This window comes from Poecile atricapillus, chromosome 38 (genome assembly GCF_030490865.1).
Source record: "Poecile atricapillus isolate bPoeAtr1 chromosome 38, bPoeAtr1.hap1, whole genome shotgun sequence".
Lineage (NCBI taxonomy): Eukaryota > Metazoa > Chordata > Aves > Passeriformes > Paridae > Poecile > Poecile atricapillus.
Genome location: NC_081286.1, coordinates 1,112,707 through 1,128,245, shown reverse-complemented (window position 1 = coordinate 1,128,245; position 15,539 = coordinate 1,112,707).

Genomic DNA, 15,539 nt, shown 5'->3' with positions numbered 1-15,539 from the left:
AGAATGGAGAGGCAAGATGCGTTCCGCTTTTGTCATAAACAGTGCTCCAGAGCGCTTGGTAACGGGCACAACGAATCGTGTGTGCGGGATAGTGAGCATTCACGCCTAGTGCTGGCAATGCACGAGCACTGCCAAAAGGCAAAGGAAGGCGCTTAGCATGCGGCTTGTGTGCAAAGCTATCAGACTGCCGGAGGACCGTAGGTGTGGTAAGTAGGCTTGCTCATTTGACGTTAGGTGTCACCTGCAGGAACTTCACCCGCATCTGGTTTATGCTGCTACCTGTTGTTAGGCGACAACAAGGGCACATGTAGCAAATGCTTTTTCCTGTTTCATTTTTCTATGCCACGCTCTTCTGTGGCTCTTTAGTGCTTGCCAAACTTCTATGTTCGTGCTGCTACTTCCATCTGACAAGGAGCACAGCCTTCTGACAGCAGCTTTCAACTTGTCTAAGAAAGAGCTTGGCCATTTAAATGTGATGCAAATCTGTGTGTGTGTAAGGTGCAGGTGCCAGCTCCTGACAAAGGTTTTCTCCAGGTTCAGTTTCTCCCTGCCAGACACATTGGAAATGTTTTCCTCTGGCATTCGCACCAAGAGTTGCAGATTGCTTAACTCAGGAGCTCTGAGAATGGAGCGGCAAGATGCGTTCCGCTTTTGTCATAAACAGTGCTCCAGAGCGCTTGGTAACGGGCACAACGAATCGTGTGTGCGGGATAGTGAGCATTCACGCCTGGTGCTGGCAATGCACGAGCACTGCCAAAAGGCAAAGGAAGGCGCTTAGCATGCGGCTTGTGCGCAAAGCATTCAGACTGCCGGAGGACCGTTGTTGTGGTAAGCCGGCTTGCTCATTTGACGTTAGGTGTCACCTGCAAGAACTTCACCCGCATCTGGTTTATGCTGCTACCTGTTGTTAGGCGACAACAAGGGCACATGTAGCAAATGCTTTTTCCTGTTTCATTTTGCTATGCCACGCTCTTCTGTGGCTCTTTAGTGCTTGCCAAACATCTATGTGCGTGCTGCTGCTTCCATCTGACAAGGAGCACAGCCTTCTGACAGCAGCTTTCAACTTGTCTAAGAAAGAGCTTGGCCATTTAAATGTGCTGCAAATCTGTGTGTGTGTAAGGTGCAGGTGCCAGCTCCTGACAAAGGTTTTCTCCAGGTTCAGTTTCTCCATGCCAGACACATTGGAAATGTGTTCCTCTGGCATTCGCACCAAGAGTTGCAGATTGCTTAACTCAGGAGCTCTGAGAATGGAGCGCTAAGATGCGTTCCGCTTTCGTCATAAACAGTGCTCCAGAGCGCTTGGTAACGGGCACAACGAATCGTGTGTGCGGGATAGTGAGCATTCACGCCTAGTGCTGGCAATGCACGAGCACTGCCAAAAGGCAAAGGAAGGCGCTTAGCATGCGGCTTGTGCGCAAAGCATTCAGACTGCCGGAGGACCGTAGCTGTGGTAAGCCGGCTTGCTCATTTGACGTTAGGTGTCACCTGCAAGAACTTCACCCGCATCTGGTTTATGCTGCTACCTGTTGTTAGGCGACAACAAGGGCACATGTAGCAAATGCTTTTTCCTGCCCCGTTTTGCTAGACCACGATCTTCTGTGGCTCTTTAGTGCTAGCCAAACTGCCATGTTCGTGCTGCAGCTTCCATCTGACAAGGAGCACAGCCTTCTGGCAGCAGCTTTCAACTTGCCTAAGAAAGAGCTTGGCCATTTAAATGTGATGCAAATCTGTGTGTGTGTAAGGTGCAGGTGCCAGCTCCTGACAAAGGTTTTCTCCAGGTTCAGTTTCTCCCTGCCAGACACATTGGAAATGTTTTCCTCTGGCATTCGCAGCAAGAGTTGCAGATTGCTTAACCCAGGAGCTCTGAGAATGGAGCGGCAAGATGCGTTCCGCTTTTGTCATAAACAGTGCTCCAGAGCGCTTGGTAACGTGCACAACGAATCGTGTGTGCGGGATAGTGAGCATTCACGCCTAGTGCTGGCAATGCACGAGCACTGCCAAAAGGCAAAGGAAGGCGCTCAGCATCCGGCTTGTGCGCAAAGCATTCAGACTGCCAGAGGACCGTTGCTGTGGTAAGCCGGCTTGCTCATTTGACGTTAGGTGTCACCTGCAAGAACTTCACCCGCATCTGGTTTATGCTGCTACCTGTTGTTAGGCGACAACAAGGGCACATGTAGCAAATGCTTTTTCCTGTTTCATTTTTCTATGCCACGCTCTTCTGTGGCTCTTTAGTGCTTGCCAAACTGCCATGTTCGTGCTGCTGCTTCCATCTGACAAGGAGCACAGCCTTCTGACAGCAGCTTTCAACTTGTCTAAGAAAGAGCTTGGCCATTTAAATGTGATGCAAATCTGTGTGTGTGTAAAGTGCAGGTGCAAGCTCCTGACAAAGGTTTTCTCCAGGTTCAGTTTCTCCCTGCCAGACACATTGGAAATGTTTTCCTCTGGCATTCGCAGCAAGAGTTGCAGATTGCTTAACTCAGGAGCTCTGAGAATGGAGCACCAAGATGTGTTCCGCTTTCGTCATAAACAGTGCTCCAGAGCGCTTGGTAACGTGCACAACGAATCGTGTGTGCTCGATAGTGAGCATTCACGCCTAGTGCTGGCAATGCACGAGCACTGCCAAAAGGCAAAGGAAGGCGCTTAGCATGCGGCTTGTGCGCAAAGCATTCAGACTGCCAGAGGACCGTAGCTGTGGTAAGCCGGCTTGCTCATTTGACGTTAGGTGTCACCTGCAAGAACTTCACCCGCATCTGGTTTATGCTGCTACCTGTTGTTAGGCGACAACAAGGGCACATGTAGCAAATGCTTTTTCCTGTTTCATTTTGCTATGCCACGCTCTTCGGTGGCTCTTTAGTGCTTGCCAAACTTCTATGTGCATGCTGCTGCTTCCATCTGACAAGGAGCACAGCCTTCTGACAGCAGCTTTCAACTTGCCTAAGAAAGAGCTTGGCCATTTAAATGTGATGCAAATCTGTGTGTGTGTAAAGTGCAGGTGCAAGCTCCTGACAAAGGTTTTCTCCAGGTTCAGTTTCTCCCTGCCAGACACATTGGAAATGTTTTCCTCTGGCATTCGCATCAAGAGTTGCAGATTGCTTAACTCAGGAGCTCTGAGAATGGAGCGGCAAGATGTGTTCCGCTTTCGTCATAAACAGTGCTCCAGAGCGCTTGGTAACGTGCACAACGAATCGTATGTGCGGGATAGTGAGCATTCACGCCTGGTGCTGGCAATGCACGAGCACTGCCAAAAGGCAAAGGAAGGCGCTTAGCATGCGGCTTGTGCGCAAAGCTTTCAGACTGCTGGAGGACCGTAGCTGTGGTAAGCCGGCTTGCTCATTTGACGTTAGGTGTCACCTGCAGGAACTTCACCCGCATCTGGTTTATGCTGCTACCTGTTGTTAGGCGACAACAAGGGCACATGTAGCAAATGCTTTTTCCTGTTTCATTTTTCTATGCCACGCTCTTCTGTGGCTCTTTAGTGCTTGCCAAACTTCTATGTTCTTGCTGCTACTTCCATCTGACAAGGAGCACAGCCTTCTGACAGCAGCTTTCAACTTGTCTATGAAAGAGCTTGGCCATTTAAATGTGCTGCAAATCTGTGTGTGTGTGTAAGGTGCAGGTGCCAGCTCCTGACAAAGGTTTTCTCCATGTTCAGTTTCTCCCTGCCAGACACATTGGAAATGTTTTCCTCTGGCATTCACACCAAGAGTTGCAGATTGCTTAACTCAGGAGCTCTGAGAATGGAGCGCTAAGATGTGTTCCGCTTTCGTCATAAACAGTGCTCCAGAGCGCTTGGTAACGTGCACAACGAATCGTGTGTGCGGGATAGTGAGCATTCACGCCTAGTGCTGGCAATGCATGAGCACTGCCAAAAGGCAAAGGAAGGCGCTTAGCATGCGGCTTGTGCGCAAAGCATTCAGACTGCCGGAGGACCGTAGGTGTGGTAAGCCGGCTTGCTCATTTGACGTTAGGTGTCACCTGCAAGAACTTCACCCGCATCTGGTTTATGCTGCTACCTGTTGTTAGGCGACAACAAGGGCACATGTAGCAAATGCTTTTTCCTGTTTCATTTTTCTATGCCACGCTCTTCTGTGGCTCTTTAGTGCTTGCCAAACTGCCATGTTCGTGCTGCTGCTTCCATCTGACAAGGAGCACAGCCTTCTGACAGCAGCTTTCAACTTGCCTAAGAAAGAGCTTGGCCATTTAAATGTGATGCAAATCTGTGTGTGTGTAAAGTGCAGGTGCCAGCTCCTGACAAAGGTTTTCTCCAGGTTCAGTTTCTCCCCGCCAGACACATTGGAAATGTTTTCCTCTGGCATTCGCACCAAGAGTTGCAGATTGCTTAACTCAGGAGCTCTGAGAATGGAGCGGCAAGATGTGTTCCGCTTTCGTCATAAACAGTGCTCCAGAGCGCTTGGTAACGGGCACAACGAATCGTGTGTGCGGGATAGTGAGCATTCACGCCTAGTGCTGGCAATGCACGAGCACTGCCAAAAGGCAAAGGAAGGCGCTTAGCATCCGGCTTGTGCGCAAAGCATTCAGACTGCCGGAGGACCGTTGTTGTGGTAAGCCGGCTTGCTCATTTGACGTTAGGTGTCACCTGCAAGAACTTCACCCGCATCTGGTTTATGCTGCTACCTGTTGTTAGGCGACAACAAGGGCACATGTAGCAAATGCTTTTTCCTGTTTCATTTTTCTATGCCACGCTCTTCTGTGGCTCTTTAGTGCTTGCCAAACTGCCATGTTCGTGCTGCTGCTTCCATCTGACAAGGAGCACAGCCTTCTGACAGCAGCTTTCAACTTGCCTAAGAAAGAGCTTGGCCATTTAAATGTGATGCAAATCTGTGTGTGTGTAAAGTGCAGGTGCCAGCTCCTGACAAAGGTTTTCTCCAGGGTCAGTTTCTCCCTGCCAGACACATTGGAAATGTTTTCCTCTGGCATTCGCACCAAGAGTTGCAGATTGCTTAACTCAGGAGCTCTGAGAATGGAGCGGCAAGATGCGTTCCGCTTTCGTCATAAACAGTGCTCCAGAGCGCTTGGTAACGGGAACAACGAATCGTGTGTGCGGGATAGTGAGCATTCACGCCTAGTGCTGGCAATGCACGAGCACTGCCAAAAGGCAAAGGAAGGCGCTTAGCATCCGGCTTGTGCGCAAAGCATTCAGACTGCCGGAGGACCGTTGTTGTGGTAAGCCGGCTTGCTCATTTGACGTTAGGTGTCACCTGCAAGAACTTCACCCGCATCTGGTTTATGCTGCTACCTGTTGTTAGGCGACAACAAGGGCACATGTAGCAAATGCTTTTTCCTGCCCCGTTTTGCTAGACCACGCTCTTCTGTGGCTCTTTAGTGCTAGCCAAACTGCCATGTTCGTGCTGCAGCTTCCATCTGACAAGGAGCACAGCCTTCTGGCAGCAGCTTTCAACTTGCCTAAGAAAGAGCTTGGCCATTTAAATGTGATGCAAATCTGTGTGTCTGTAAGGTGCAGGTGCCAGCTCCTGACAAAGGTTTTCTCCAGGTTCAGTTTCTCCCTGCCAGACACATTGGAAATGTTTTCCTCTGGCATTCGCATCAAGAGTTGCAGATTGCTTAACCCAGGAGATCTGAGAATGGAGCGGCAAGATGCGTTCCGCTTTCGTCATAAACAGTGCTCCAGAGCGCTTGGTAACGGGCACAACGAATCGTGTGTGCGGGATAGTGAGCATTCACGCCTAGTGCTGGCAATGCACGAGCACTGCCAAAAGGCAAAGGAAGGCGCTTAGCATGCGGCTTGTGCGCAAAGCATTCAGACTGCCAGAGGACCGTTGCTGTGGTAAGCCGGCTTGCTCATTTGACGTTAGGTGTCACCTGCAAGAACTTCACCCGCATCTGGTTTATGCTGCTACCTGTTGTTAGGCGACAACAAGGGCACATGTAGCAAATGCTTTTTCCTGTTTCAATTTGCTATGCCACGCTCTTCGGTGGCTCTTTAGTGCTTGCCAAACTTCTATGTACATGCTGCTACTTCCATCTGACAAGGAGCACAGCCTTCTGACAGCAGCTTTCAACTTGCCTAAGAAAGAGCTTGGCCATTTAAATGTGATGCAAATCTGTGTGTGTGTAAAGTGCAGGTGCAAGCTCCTGACAAAGGTTTTCTCCAGGTTCAGTTTCTCCCCGCCAGACACATTGGAAATGTTTTCCTCTGGCATTCGCACCAAGAGTTGCAGATTGCTTAACTCAGGAGCTCTGAGAATGGAGCGGCAAGATGTGTTCCGCTTTCGTCATAAACAGTGCTCCAGAGCGCTTGGTAACGGGAACAACGAATCGTGTGTGCGGGATAGTGAGCATTCACGCCTAGTGCTGGCAATGCACGAGCACTGCCAAAAGGCAAAGGAAGGCGCTTAGCATCCGGCTTGTGCGCAAAGCATTCAGACTGCCGGAGGACCGTTGTTGTGGTAAGCCGGCTTGCTCATTTGACGTTAGGTGTCACCTGCAAGAACTTCACCCGCATCTGGTTTATGCTGCTACCTGTTGTTAGGCGACAACAAGGGCACATGTAGCAAATGCTTTTTCCTGTTTCATTTTGCTATGCCACGCTCTTCTGTGGCTCTTTAGTGCTTGCCAAACATCTATGTGCGTGCTGCTGCTTCCATCTGACAAGGAGCACAGCCTTCTGACAGCAGCTTTCAACTTGTCTAAGAAAGAGCTTGGCCATTTAAATGTGCTGCAAATCTGTGTGTGTGTAAGGTGCAGGTGCCAGCTCCTGACAAAGGTTTTCTCCATGTTCAGTTTCTCCATGCCAGACACATTGGAAATGTGTTCCTCTGGCATTCGCACCAAGAGTTGCAGATTGCTTAACTCAGGAGCTCTGAGAATGGAGCGCTAAGATGTGTTCCGCTTTCGTCATAAACAGTGCTCCAGAGCGCTTGGTAACGGGCACAACGAATCGTGTGTGCGGGATAGTGAGCATTCACGCCTAGTGCTGGCAATGCACGAGCACTGCCAAAAGGCAAAGGAAGGCGCTTAGCATGCGGCTTGTGCGCAAAGCATTCAGACTGCCGGAGGACCGTTGTTGTGGTAAGCCGGCTTGCTCATTTGACGTTAGGTGTCACCTGCAAGAACTTCACCCGCATCTGGTTTATGCTGCTACCTGTTGTTAGGCGACAACAAGGGCACATGTAGCAAATGCTGTTTCCTGCCCCGTTTTGCTAGACCACGCTCTTCTGTGGCTCTTTAGTGCTAGCCAAACTGCCATGTTCGTGCTGCAGCTTCCATCTGACAAGGAGCACAGCCTTCTGGCAGCAGCTTTCAACTTGCCTAAGAAAGAGCTTGGCCATTTAAATGTGATGCAAATCTGTGTGTGTGTAAGGTGCAGGTGCCAGCTCCTGACAAAGGTTTTCTCCAGGTTCAGTTTCTCCCTGCCAGACACATTGGAAATGTTTTCCTCTGGCATTCGCATCAAGAGTTGCAGATTGCTTAACTCAGGAGCTCTGAGAATGGAGCACCAAGATGTGTTCCGCTTTCGTCATAAACAGTGCTCCAAAGCGCTTGGTAACGTGCACAACGAATTGTGTGTGCGGGATAGTGAGCATTCACGCCTAGTGCTGGCAATGCACGAGCACTGACAAAAGGCAAAGGAAGGCGCTTAGCATGCGGCTTGTGCGCAAAGCATTCAGACTGCCAGAGGACCGCAGCTGTGGTAAGCCGGCTTGCTCATTTGACGTTAGGTGTCACCTGCAAGAACTTCACCCGCATCTGGTTTATGCTGCTACCTGTTGTTAGGCGACAACAAGGGCACATGTAGCAAATGCTTTTTCCTGTTTCATTTTTCTATGCCACGCTCTTCGGTGGCTCTTTAGTGCTTGCCAAACTTCTATGTGCATGCTGCTGCTTCCATCTGACAAGGAGCACAGCCTTCTGACAGCAGCTTTCAACTTGCCTAAGAAAGAGCTTGGCCATTTAAATGTGATGCAAATCTGTGTGTGTGTAAAGTGCAGGTGCAAGCTCCTGACAAAGGTTTTCTCCAGGTTCAGTTTCTCCCCGCCAGACACATTGGAAATGTTTTCCTCTGGCATTCGCACCAAGAGTTGCAGATTGCTTAACTCAGGAGCTCTGAGAATGGAGCGGCAAGATGTGTTCCGCTTTCGTCATAAACAGTGCTCCAGAGCGCTTGGTAACGTGCACAATGAATCGTATGTGCGGGATAGTGAGCATTCACGCCTGGTGCTGGCAATGCACGAGCACTGCCAAAAGGCAAAGGAAGGCGCTTAGCATGCGGCTTGTGCGCAAAGCTTTCAGACTGCCGGAGGACCGTAGCTGTGGTAAGCCGGCTTGCTCATTTGACGTTAGGTGTCACCTGCAGGAACTTCACCCGCATCTGGTTTATGCTGCTACCTGTTGTTAGGCGACAACAAGGGCACATGTAGCAAATGCTTTTTCCTGTTTCATTTTTCTATGCCACGCTCTTCTGTGGCTCTTTAGTGCTTGCCAAACTTCTATGTTCTTGCTGCTACTTCCATCTGACAAGGAGCACAGCCTTCTGACAGCAGCTTTCAACTTGTCTAAGAAAGAGCTTGGCCATTTAAATGTGATGCAAATCTGTGTGTGTGTAAGGTGCAGGTGCCAGCTCCTGACAAAGGTTTTCTCCAGGTTCAGTTTCTCCCTGCCAGACACATTGGAAATGTTTTCCTCTGGCATTCGCACCAAGAGTTGCAGATTGCTTAACTCAGGAGCTCTGAGAATGGAGCGGCAAGATGCGTTCCGCTTTCGTCATAAACAGTGCTCCAGAGCGCTTGGTAACGGGCACAACGAATCGTGTGTGCGGGATAGTGAGCATTCACGCCTAGTGCTGGCAATGCACGAGCACTGCCAAAAGGCAAAGGAAGGCGCTCAGCATGCGGCTTGTGCGCAAAGCTATCAGACTGCCGGAGGACCGTAGGTGTGGTAAGCCGGCTTGCTCATTTGACGTTAGGTGTCACCTGCAGGAACTTCACCCGCATCTGGTTTATGCTGCTACCTGTTGTTAGGCGACAACAAGGGCACATGTAGCAAATGCTTTTTCCTGCCCCGTTTTGCTAGACCACGCTCTTCTGTGGCTCTTTAGTGCTAGCCAAACTGCCATGTTCGTGCTGCTGCTTCCATCTGACAAGGAGCACAGCCTTCTGACAGCAGCTTTCAACTTGCCTAAGAAAGAGCTTGGCCATTTAAATGTGATGCAAATCTGTGTGTGTGTAAAGTGCAGGTGCAAGCTCCTGACAAAGGTTTTCTCCAGGTTCAGTTTCTCCCTGCCAGACACATTGGAAATGTTTTCCTCTGGCATTCGCATCAAGAGTTGCAGATTGCTTAACTCAGGAGCTCTGAGAATGGAGCGGCAAGATGTGTTCCGCTTTCGTCATAAACAGTGCTCCAGAGCGCTTGGTAACGTGCACAATGAATCGTATGTGCGGGATAGTGAGCATTCACGCCTGGTGCTGGCAATGCACGAGCACTGCCAAAAGGCAAAGGAAGGCGCTTAGCATGCGGCTTGTGCGCTAAGCTATCAGACTGCCGGAGGACCGTAGGTGTGGTAAGCCGGCTTGCTCATTTGACGTTAGGTGTCACCTGCAGGAACTTCACCCGCATCTGGTTTATGCTGCTACCTGTTGTTAGGCGACAACAAGGGCACATGTAGCAAATGCTTTTTCCTGTTTCATTTTTCTATGCCACGCTCTTCTGTGGCTCTTTAGTGCTTGCCAAACTTCTATGTTCGTGCTGCTACTTCCATCTGACAAGGAGCACAGCCTTCTGACAGCAGCTTTCAACTTGTCTAAGAAAGAGCTTGGCCATTTAAATGTGATGCAAATCTGTGTGTGTGTAAGGTGCAGGTGCCAGCTCCTGACAAAGGTTTTCTCCAGGTTCAGTTTCTCCCTGCCAGACACATTGGAAATGTTTTCCTCTGGCATTCGCAGCAAGAGTTGCAGATTGCTTAACTCAGGAGCTCTGAGAATGGAGCGGCAAGATGCGTTCCGCTTTTGTCATAAACAGTGCTCCAGAGCGCTTGGTAACGGGCACAACGAATCGTGTGTGCGGGATAGTGAGCATTCACGCCTAGTGCTGGCAATGCACGAGCACTGCCAAAAGGCAAAGGAAGGCGCTTAGCATGCGGCTTGTGCGCAAAGCTTTCAGACTGCCGGAGGACCGTTGTTGTGGTAAGCCGGCTTGCTCATTTGACGTTAGGTGTCACCTGCAAGAACTTCACCCGCATCTGGTTTATGCTGCTACCTGTTGTTAGGCGACAACAAGGGCACATGTAGCAAATGCTTTTTCCTGCCCCGTTTTGCTAGACCACGCTCTTCTGTGGCTCTTTAGTGCTAGCCAAACTGCCATGTTCGTGCTGCAGCTTCCATCTGACAAGGAGCACAGCCTTCTGGCTGCAGCTTTCAACTTGCCTAAGAAAGAGCTTGGCCATTTAAATGTGATGCAAATCTGTGTGTGTGTAAGGTGCAGGTGCCAGCTCCTGACAAAGGTTTTCTCCAGGTTCAGTTTCTCCCTGCCAGACACATTGGAAATGTTTTCCTCTGGCATTCGCAGCAAGAGTTGCAGATTGCTTAACCCAGGAGATCTGAGAATGGAGCGGCAAGATGCGTTCCGCTTTCGTCATAAACAGTGCTCCAGAGCGCTTGGTAACGGGCACAACGAATCGTGTGTGCGGGATAGTGAGCATTCACGCCTAGTGCTGGCAATGCACGAGCACTGCCAAAAGGCAAAGGAAGGCGCTTAGCATGCGGCTTGTGCGCAAAGCATTCAGACTGCCAGAGGACCGTTGCTGTGGTAAGCCGGCTTGCTCATTTGACGTTAGGTGTCACCTGCAAGAACTTCACCCGCATCTGGTTTATGCTGCTACCTGTTGTTAGGCGACAACAAGGGCACATGTAGCAAATGCTTTTTCCTGTTTCATTTTTCTCTGCCACGCTCTTCTGTGGCTCTTTAGTGCTTGCCAAACTGCCATGTTCGTGCTGCTGCTTCCATCTGACAAGGAGCACAGCCTTCTGACAGCAGCTTTCAACTTGCCTAAGAAAGAGCTTGGCCATTTAAATGTGATGCAAATCTGTGTGTGTGTAAAGTGCAGGTGCCAGCTCCTGACAAAGGTTTTCTCCAGGTTCAGTTTCTCCCTGCCAGACACATTGGAAATGTTTTCCTCTGGCATTCGCACCAAGAGTTGCAGATTGCTTAACTCAGGAGCTCTGAGAATGGAGCGGCAAGATGTGTTCCGCTTTCGTCATAAACAGTGCTCCAGAGCGCTTGGTAACGGGAACAACGAATCGTATGTGCGGGATAGTGAGCATTCACGCCTGGTGCTGGCAATGCACGAGCACTGCCAAAAGGCAAAGGAAGGCGCTTAGCATGCGGCTTGTGCGCAAAGCATTCAGACTGCCAGAGGACCGTTGCTGTGGTAAGCCGGCTTGCTCATTTGACGTTAGGTGTCACCTGCAAGAACTTCACCCGCATCTGGTTTATGCTGCTACCTGTTGTTAGGCGACAACAAGGGCACATGTAGCAAATGCTTTTTCCTGTTTCATTTTGCTATGCCACGCTCTTCGGTGGCTCTTTAGTGCTTGCCAAACTTCTATGTGCATGCTGCTGCTTCCATCTGACAAGGAGCACAGCCTTCTGACAGCAGCTTTCAACTTGCCTAAGAAAGAGCTTGGCCATTTAAATGTGATGCAAATCTGTGTGTGTGTAAAGTGCAGGTGCAAGCTCCTGACAAAGGTTTTCTCCAGGTTCAGTTTCTCCCTGCCAGACATATTGGAAATGTTTTCCTCTGGCATTCGCATCAAGAGTTGCAGATTGCTTAACTCAGGAGCTCTGAGAATGGAGCGGCAAGATGTGTTCCGCTTTCGTCATAAACAGTGCTCCAAAGCGCTTGGTAACGTGCACAACGAATCATGTGTGCGGGATAGTGAGCATTCACGCCTAGTGCTGGCAATGCACGAGCACTGCCAAAAGGCAAAGGAAGGCGCTTAGCATGCGGCTTGTGCGCAAAGCATTCAGACTGCCGGAGGACCGTTGTTGTGGTAAGCCGGCTTGCTCATTTGACGTTAGGTGTCACCTGCAAGAACTTCACCCGCATCTGGTTTATGCTGCTACCTGTTGTTAGGCGACAACAAGGGCACATGTAGCAAATGCTTTTTCCTGTTTCATTTTTCTATGCCACGCTCTTCTGTGGCTCTTTAGTGCTTGCCAAACTGCCATGTTCGTGCTGCTGCTTCCATCTGACAAGGAGCACAGCCTTCTGACAGCAGCTTTCAACTTGCCTAAGAAAGAGCTTGGCCATTTAAATGTGATGCAAATCTGTGTGTGTGTAAAGTGCAGGTGCCAGCTCCTGACAAAGGTTTTCTCCAGGTTCAGTTTCTCCCCGCCAGACACATTGGAAATGTTTTCCTCTGGCATTCGCATCAAGAGTTGCAGATTGCTTAACTCAGGAGCTCTGAGAATGGAGCGCTAAGATGTGTTCCGCTTTCGTCATAAACAGTGCTCCAGAGCGCTTGGTAACGTGCACAATGAATCGTATGTGCGGGATAGTGAGCATTCACGCCTGGTGCTGGCAATGCACGAGCACTGCCAAAAGGCAAAGGAAGGCGCTTAGCATGCGGCTTGTGCGCAAAGCTTTCAGACTGCCGGAGGACCGTAGCTGTGGTAAGCCGGCTTGCTCATTTGACGTTAGGTGTCACCTGCAGGAACTTCACCCGCATCTGGTTTATGCTGCTACCTGTTGTTAGGCGACAACAAGGGCACATGTAGCAAATGCTTTTTCCTGTTTCATTTTTCTATGCCACGCTCTTCTGTGGCTCTTTAGTGCTTGCCAAACTTCTATGTTCTTGCTGCTACTTCCATCTGACAAGGAGCACAGCCTTCTGACAGCAGCTTTCAACTTGTCTAAGAAAGAGCTTGGCCATTTAAATGTGATGCAAATCTGTGTGTGTGTAAGGTGCAGGTGCCAGCTCCTGACAAAGGTTTTCTCCATGTTCAGTTTCTCCCTGCCAGACACATTGGAAATGTTTTCCTCTGGCATTCGCAGCAAGAGTTGCAGATTGCTTAACTCAGGAGCTCTGAGAATGGAGCGGCAAGATGTGTTCCGCTTTCGTCATAAACAGTGCTCCAGAGCGCTTGGTAACATGCATAACGAATCGTGTGTGCGGGATAGTGAGCATTCACGCCTAGTGCTGGCAATGCACGAGCACTGCCAAAAGGCAAAGGAAGGCGCTTAGCATCCGGCTTGTGCGCAAAGCATTCAGACTGCCGGAGGACCGTTGTTGTGGTAAGCCGGCTTGCTCATTTGACGTTAGGTGTCACCTGCAAGAACTTCACCCGCATCTGGTTTATGCTGCTACCTGTTGTTAGGCGACAACAAGGGCACATGTAGCAAATGCTTTTTCCTGTTTCATTTTTCTATGCCACGCTCTTCTGTGGCTCTTTAGTGCTTGCCAAACTGCCATGTTCGTGCTGCTGCTTCCATCTGACAAGGAGCACAGCCTTCTGACAGCAGCTTTCAACTTGCCTAAGAAAGAGCTTGGCCATTTAAATGTGATGCAAATCTGTGTGTGTGTAAAGTGCAGGTGCCAGCTCCTGACAAAGGTTTTCTCCAGGTTCAGTTTCTCCCTGCCAGACACATTGGAAATGTTTTCCTCTGGCATTCGCACCAAGAGTTGCAGATTGCTTAACTCAGGAGCTCTGAGAATGGAGCGGCAAGATGTGTTCCGCTTTCGTCATAAACAGTGCTCCAGAGCGCTTGGTAACGGGAACAACGAATCGTGTGTGCGGGATAGTGAGCATTCACGCCTAGTGCTGGCAATGCACGAGCACTGCCAAAAGGCAAAGGAAGGCGCTTAGCATGCGGCTTGTGCGCAAAGCATTCAGACTGCCGGAGGACCGTTGTTGTGGTAAGCCGGCTTGCTCATTTGACGTTAGGTGTCACCTGCAAGAACTTCACCCGCATCTGGTTTATGCTGCTACCTGTTGTTAGGCGACAACAAGGGCACATGTAGCAAATGCTTTTTCCTGCCCCGTTTTGCTAGACCACGCTCTTCTGTGGCTCTTTAGTGCTAGCCAAACTGCCATGTTCGTGCTGCAGCTTCCATCTGACAAGGAGCACAGCCTTCTGGCAGCAGCTTTCAACTTGCCTAAGAAAGAGCTTGGCCATTTAAATGTGATGCAAATCTGTGTGTGTGTAAGGTGCAGGTGCCAGCTCCTGACAAAGGTTTTCTCCAGGTTCAGTTTCTCCCTGCCAGACACATTGGAAATGTTTTCCTCTGGCATTCGCATCAAGAGTTGCAGATTGCTTAACTCAGGAGCTCTGAGAATGGAGCACCAAGATGTGTTCCGCTTTCGTCATAAACAGTGCTCCAGAGCGCTTGGTAACGGGAACAACGAATCGTGTGTGCGGGATAGTGAGCATTCACGCCTAGTGCTGGCAATGCACGAGCACTGCCAAAAGGTAAAGGAAGGCGCTTAGCATCCGGCTTGTGCGCAAAGCATTCAGACTGCCGGAGGACCGTTGTTGTGGTAAGCCGGCTTGCTCATTTGACGTTAGGTGTCACCTGCAAGAACTTCACCCGCATCTGGTTTATGCTGCTACCTGTTGTTAGGCGACAACAAGGGCACATGTAGCAAATGCTTTTTCCTGTTTCATTTTTCTATGCCACGCTCTTCTGTGGCTCTTTAGTGCTTGCCAAACTGCCATGTTCGTGCTGCTGCTTCCATCTGACAAGGAGCACAGCCTTCTGACAGCAGCTTTCAACTTGCCTAAGAAAGAGCTTGGCCATTTAAATGTGATGCAAATCTGTGTGTGTGTAAAGTGCAGGTGCAAGCTCCTGACAAAGGTTTTCTCCAGGTTCAGTTTCTCCCTGCCAGACACATTGGAAATGTTTTCCTCTGGCATTCGCATCAAGAGTTGCAGATTGCTTAACTCAGGAGCTCTGAGAATGGAGCGGCAAGATGTGTTCCGCTTTCCTCATAAACAGTGCTCCAGAGCGCTTGGTAACGTGCACAATGAATCGTATGTGCGGGATAGTGAGCATTCACGCCTGGTGCTGGCAATGCACGAGCACTGCCAAAAGGCAAAGGAAGGCGCTTAGCATGCGGCTTGTGCGCAAAGCTTTCAGACTGCCGGAGGACCGTAGCTGTGGTAAGCCGGCTTGCTCATTTGACGTTAGGTGTCACCTGCAGGAACTTCACCCGCATCTGGTTTATGCTGCTACCTGTTGTTAGGCGACAACAAGGGCACATGTAGCAAATGCTTTTTCCTGTTTCATTTTTCTATGCCACGCTCTTCTGTGGCTCTTTAGTGCTTGCCAAACTTCTATGTTCTTGCTGCTACTTCCATCTGACAAGGAGCACAGCCTTCTGACAGCAGCTTTCAACTTGTCTAAGAAAGAGCTTGGCCATTTAAATGTGATGCAAATCTGTGTGTGTGTAAGGTGCAGGTGCCAGCTCCTGACAAAGGTTTTCTCCAGGTTCAGTTTCTCCCTGCCAGACACATTGGAAATGTTTTCCTCTGGCATTCGCAGCAAGAGTTGCAGATTGCTTAA